We start from the raw sequence: 6,959 nt of genomic DNA on the forward strand, positions 1-6,959 counted from the left end.
GGTGAGCTATTTTTTTTTTTTAAGATTATTTAGAGAGAGTGGTGGGAAGGGGAGAGGGAGAGAGAGAATCTCAAGCAGACTCCCTGCTGAGCGCAAAGCTGTTGCAGGGGTTGATCCCGTGACCGCAAGATCATGACCTGAGTGGAAGTCAAGAGTTGGATGCTTATGGGATGACTGGGTGGCTCAGTTGGTTAAGCGTCTGCCTTTGGCTCAGGTCATGATCCCAGGGTCCTGAGACCGAGCCCCACGTCGGGCTCCCTGCTCAGTGGGGAACCTGCTTCTCCCTCTCCCTCTGCCTGCAGCTCCCCTTACTTGTACGCTCTCTCTGACAAATAAAATCTTAAAAAAAAATAAAAAGTCGGACCCTTAACCAACTGAGCCACCCAGGCACCCCTGGTGAACTATTTTATTTTTATTTTTATTTTTTTAAGATTTTATTTATTTATTTGAGAGAGAGAATGAGAGACAGAGAGCATGAGAGGGAGGAGGGTGAGAGGGCAGGGAACCCGATGTGGGACTCCATCCCAGGACTCCAGGATCATGACCTGAGCTGAAGGCAGTCGCTTAACCAACTGAACCACCCACGCGCCCCTGGTGAACTATTTTAAAGTAAATTATACTCAATATAACGTTTGGTTGTAACTTAAGTAAATGGCTATAGATGTACCAAGATGGAATATTTCCTCTTAGGTTGATAAGAACTGTAATAATAAGACTTAAGTCTTTAAGCACAATATTATAAAATAGTATTTCCCAAAATGTTTTCCACGGAATAGGAGGATGTTAATAGATATTAGGTGAAAAAAAGATTTCCCTGACTAAACAAAATTAGAGGTTTCTTTACACTCGTGTGCATTCATGGGAGTTTCCTAAACATATTCAACTAGGGATCAGCCCTCCCTTGTCAAGCATTTTTCAGAACTAGTGATATGCTCATAGACTAAAGATTGGTAAGCTTTTTCTGTAAAGTATCAGACAGTAAACCTTTCAGGTCTATGGGGGTACATACAATCTCTGGCTGCCAAACACAGTATGTAAATGAATGGGTGTGACTGTTTTTGTAAATAAACACCTGTTTCTGTAAGTAAGAGAATAATAACAGTGTTATTCGTTTTAACACTGAGTGACATCATTAGGACATCTTGGGAACCTGGGCAAGACCAGAGAATAAAGGAGGAGAAAGGAGAGAGGACAGAACATAGGGAGAAGGAATGTCTCATTCCTCTATGGCGGGTTTCACTAAGATGTGGCAAGTGATTCTCAAAACCAACCATATCCACTAGAGGGCACCAGGAATGCAATTTTACATGGGTGCCATGCTTACCATTTGCCTTTAAAATGTGGAAATTAGCATTTGATGAGGTAGCACTTAGTGGAGTTTGGCTTAGCATTTTTCTTCTGCTACAGAGAATTAGAATCAGGCAAGTCAATGATAATTCACCAACCTAACATATTAACAATATTAACCCAGGACATAGTTCGTAATTAAAACAATTATTGGCAGATCATCCAGTAGCAGCGGCCAGGAAGGAGACGAGGGCACCGCGGCACGACGCCATGCCTTTCTTTGATGTGCAGAAAAGGCTGGGCCTTAACTTAGGTCATCGGATGACAATCCAAAGTGCCGAGCAGCCTCACAAGATTCCAGGTCGATGCCATGCTTTTGAAAAAGAATGGATAGAATGTGCGCATGGAATCGGTGGTACCTGTGCAGAGAAAGAGTGCAAGATAGAATTTGATGATTTCGTAGAATGTCTGCTTCGGCAGAAAATGATGAAACGTCTGAGTGACATCGGGAGGCAGCGAGATAAACTAATGAAGAAGGGAAGTACACACCTCCACCTCACCACTTGGGCAAGGAGGATCCTAGGCCCTGAGCGGAGCTGCTGCTGATGGCTGGAGGCTGATTTTCATGTTCTCTCTTCTCCACTGGAAAGTTCATTTACTGAAAACCTCTTTGTGAAAGTGTCTAAAAATAAAAGATTGCTCTATCCTAAAAAAAAAGAAAAAAAAAGATTATGGACTTTTTAGTAGCCTTTACATCATCCAGAGAATCAGGATGGATGGATTTTCTTGAAACTTTTAATATCTTTTTTTTTATTGGGTGGGGGGGGGGCGGGGTGCAAAGGGAGAGAAATTTTTTTTTTAAGATTTTATTTATTTATTTGACAGAGAGAGACAGCGAGAGAGGGAACACAAGCAGGGGGCAGTGGGAGAGGGAGAAGCAGGAGCAGGGAGCCCGACGCGGGGCTTGATCCATCCCAGGACCCTGAGAGCATGACCTGAGCCAAAGGCAGACACTTAACGACTGAGCTGCCCAGGCGTCCCGGAGAGAAAAATTCTTAAGCAGGCTCGACAGGGGGCTTGATCTTATGACCCTGAGATCATGACCTGAGCCAAAATCAAGAGTCTGATGCTTAACCAACAGAGCCAACCAGGCACCCGAGGTTTTATTTTTTTTATTTTTTTATTTATTTGAGAAAGAGAAAGAGCACAAGCAGAGGAGGGGCAGAAAGAGAAGCAGACTCGTGGGGCTTGATCCCAGGACCCCAGGATCGTGACCTGAGCCGAGGGCAGATACTTAACTGACTAAGCCACCCAGGCACCTGAAGCTTTTAATATCTTAAGACCCTGTAAAGTTTTACTGATTAGAAAGTCATTTTAATTTGTCATAGTGCAATCTAAAATGGAGGCTAAAATGGGAAATTGTTAAACCAACAAAACCTCTGATAAAAGATGAGGGTAAGAAGAACTCCTCAATCTGGGGGTGCCTGGCTGAGACTTGATTTCCAGATTGTGAGTTCAAGCCCCACATTGGATGTAGAAATTACTTAAAATCTTTTTTTAAAAAAAATTCTTCCAACCCCACTTGTTGGCTGTGGACAAATCTCTTAACCTTTTTACTTCTATATATATATGGAAGATTTTATTTATTTATCTGACAGCACAATCAGAGGGATCAGCAGGCAGAGGCAGAGGGAGAAGTAGGCTCCTGCTGAGTAGAGAGCCCGATGTGGGGCTCGATCCCAGGATCTGAGCCTCATGACCTGAGCCACAGCTGCTCAACCACAAGACTGAGCCCCCCAGGTGTCCCTCTTTACTTCCTTATAATGCAGGATTCTTTTATGGTATATATTAAGTGAGAAAATGGGTTTTAAATGGGACATGGTTGGTGTCCAATACATATTGGCTAAATCATACATGGGTAGGCTGTATGTTTGGGTTTCAACGTACCTGCAGAATTCCTCCTAGTGAGATATATTAGAGCAAGATGACTGAAGCCAGAAGGGACCCCAGGCTGCTGGGGAGAATAGGAAAACTTACCAGCTTGATTCAGTCATTTGGACAGCTTTCTGAAGTATCTCACAGTTACCTAAAAGTCAAAATCTGGCACTCGTTAGAAGTTGGCATAATCTTAAAATTTTTTAAGGCAGAAGTTGCAGTACTATAAACTAAAATCTTGATTTCAAGATCAATGCCAGGATTGAGGTATCAAGTGTACTACTTGAATACTTACGGTATTTAAAAGGAGATTATAATATTTTGTAAGCAGTGAAATAAGGGTCTATAATTTGGGGCTTTTGAATTTCCTTGTGGATAATAGGCTAGAACCTCTGCAAACAAGACTGCCTTGGAAGATCTACTGTGAATGGCTCCCCTATCAGACTACCTGGGTTTGAATCCATAGCTTTAGTCCTTACCGAACATGAGACCTTGAAGAAGTAAAGTAACTGAACTAGCCATGTTAGTTTTCTCATCGGTAGAGTGTGGCAACCACAGTTCTCATCTCACTGGGTCATTGTGAAGATCAAATGACTTAAGTCCATAAACGTCTTAGTTCAGTGACTGACAGGTAGTAATTAATAAGTGTTTTAAAATATGATTTACTTAAATTCCCTTTGAGAATGCCCTTTCATAAGGCTCTCTAACAGATGCAATTTGAAATGGCTATATAAACCATAAACCCATAATCTATCTATAGCAACCATTACACTATTTTAAGTTTCCAATGTTGTTCAAGATTATAGGCTTTATTTTGATTGCAGGCTTGGGCCTCATGCACATTAACTATGAGATTTGCTTCCTTCATATCATCTCTTAATACCTATAGCAGTGCAGGATGCACCATAGAAATGCTTTTGAATTGAAGAATTGATTAAATTACCTTTTGTCTATTATACAACCTGAGTGAATTTCATGATTAGCAGTGCCAATATACAACAACTCTTCAATGGCTTTAATATAACATGTATGGAATGCTTTGTAAATAATAATAATCACAATCCTGGCATTTAGTTTACTAAAAACAAGCTTTCAAAACTGAATTCATATAATTGCGTGCAACCGGGCCTTTTACCCATGACCAAAAGTTTAAGGGATTTAGGAAAGTGGAAACATTGGATTTGATTCTGTATTGTGCTTTCTTGCCAACATTGTCATTAAAAGTGATTGCAAGTATAGAAGTTATAATGTGTCATTTATCCAACAAATACTAATAGATAGAATTCTAAATATTAATTCTCTGGCACTGTTCTAAGGGCTAGAAACACTATCCTGGGCATTGGTTGCAGGGATAGCTAATGTTAACTTAAGAGATTAATTTTTAGCTTAGCAGAGATAGCAGTCTTTAGACAACAACTGTATGAATGCTGCATTTGTGAAGAACCAGAATTTCATTTTGAAAGATGCAGGAAAATGTTCTGCTACGTACATTTACTAGACCAAGCAGTGAGATCTTTCGTTCACATTTTTCTGGTTATTACATTTAAATTTTTTTGTGCACTTAAGTTAATTGCTCTTTGTGTATCCTTTTGAGTTTTGACAAACATACGTAGTCCTGTGACTACCATCAGTCCAGACACACAGCAGTGCCACCACCTCCCCGAATTCCCTCCTGCGGCCCCTTTACTGAGCCACCCAGTTTGCCGGGGCTGCCGTGACAAGGTACCACAACCTGGCTGGATCACACAACAGACATTTATTGTCACAGTTTTGGAGGCTGGAAGTTCAAGATCAAGGTGTTGGCAGCGTTGGTTTCCTCTGTGAGTGAGAATCTGTTCCATGCTCCTCCCCCTGGCGATTTGCTGGCAATCTTTGGTTGTTCCTTGGTGTGTAGAAGCATCACCCTGTCTCTGCCCTCATCTTCCCGTGGTGTTCTCTCTGTGTGCACGTCTGTGTCCCAGTTTCCCCTTTTTATAAGGACACCAGTCGTTTGGGATTGGGGGCCCACCCTACTCCAGTATGACCTCATCTTAGCTAATGACACCAGCAATGACCCTATTTATAAATAAGATCACCTTCTGAGGTACTGAGGGGTCAGGACTTCAACACTGAATTTTGGGGACACAATTCAACCTGTAACAGTGGTCAACCACTCCCCTAACCCTCAGCCTCTGGCTGCCACAGACCTGTTCTGTATTCTAAGTGTTCCTTTTCCAGAATGTCATACAAATAGAATTATACAGTATATATACCCTTGTCTCTGGCTTCTTTCACTTAGCATACTGCATTTGAGATCCATACACATTGTGTTTTTGGTTTGTTTTTTTAAAGATTTTATTTATTTATTTGATAGAGAACAAGCAGAGAGAACGGCAGGCAGAGGGAGAAACAGGCTCCCCGCTGATGCGGGGCTCGATCCCAGGACCCTGGGATCATGACCTGAGCTGAAGGCAGACACTTATCCGACTGAGGCACCCAGGCGCCCCCATACACATTGTTTTATGTATGTATCAGTAGTTTCTTTTTATTGTTGAGGAGTATTCCAGGATGTACCAAGTTTGTTTATCCATTCACCAGTTGAAGGACATTTGAATGATTACCAGTTTCTGGAGATCATAAATAAACTTGTTATAAACACTCACATTCATGTTTTTATGTGAAAACAGTTTTGATTTCTTTCTGGTGAATTCCTAGGAGTGGGGTTACTGTGTCATGAATGTGTAGGTAGTGTATGTTTAACTTAGTAAGAAACTCAAATTATTTTCTAAAGTAGCTGTACCAGTTTACATTCTCACCAGCAATGAATGAGAGTTCTTATTGCTCTTCATCCTTGCTAGCAACTAGTATTGTCAGATTTTTATTAATCTTTAAAAACCCAGTTTTTTAATTAATGCTTAAAAATTCCAGTATAGTTCACATACTGTATGATATTAGTTTTGGGTGTACAATATAGTGATTCAACACTTCCATACATCACCCAGTGCTCGTCACAAGTTCACTCCTTAGTCCCCATCTCCTATTTAACCCACCCCCCCACCCACTGTCCCTCTGGTAACCAGCAGTTTGTTCTCTATAATTAAGAGTCTGTTTCTTGGTTTGCCTCTCTCTCTTTTTTTCCCCTTTTCTCATTTGTTTTGTTTCTTAAATTGCACATATGAGTAAAATCATATGGTATTTGTCTTTCTCTGACTGACATATTTCATTTAGCAGAATACTCTTTAGTTCCATCCATGTTGTTGCAAATGGCAAGATTTCTTTCGTTTTTATGGCTAATGTTCCATTGTATATGTCACACCCACATCTTTTTTTATCCATTCATCAGTTGATGGACACTTGGGCTGTTATAAGTGTACTCTTAATCTCCTTCACATATTTCACCCATCCCCCCACCTACTTCCCCTCTGGTAATCATCAGCTTGTTCTCAATAGTTAAGGGTCTGTTTCTTGGTTTGTCTCTCTCTCCTCTTTTTTTTTCCTTTGCTCATTTGTTTTGTTTCTTAAATTCCACATATAAGTGAAATCATTTGGTATTTGTTTTTCTCTGGCCTACTTTATTTAACATTATACTCTCTAGCTCCATCCGTGTTGTTGCAAATGGCAAGATTCTTTATAGATTTTGGATACCAGCCCTTTATCTGATAAGACATTTGCAAATATCTTATCCCATTCTGTCAATTGTCTTTTGGTTTTGTTGGCTGTTTTCCTTTGCTGTGCAAAAGTTTTTATCTTGATGAAGT

The 6,959-nt window shown here is 40.6% G+C and overlaps 1 pseudogene; it reads left to right on the forward strand.

Annotated features, from left to right (window-relative positions):
* Positions 1–1,557: 1,557 nt before the first annotated feature.
* LOC110577056 lies at positions 1,558–1,877 on the forward strand (annotated as a pseudogene).
* The last annotated feature ends 5,082 nt before the right edge of the window (positions 1,878–6,959 follow it).

This window comes from Neomonachus schauinslandi, chromosome 14, assembly GCF_002201575.2.
Source record: "Neomonachus schauinslandi chromosome 14, ASM220157v2, whole genome shotgun sequence".
NCBI lineage: Eukaryota > Metazoa > Chordata > Mammalia > Carnivora > Phocidae > Neomonachus > Neomonachus schauinslandi.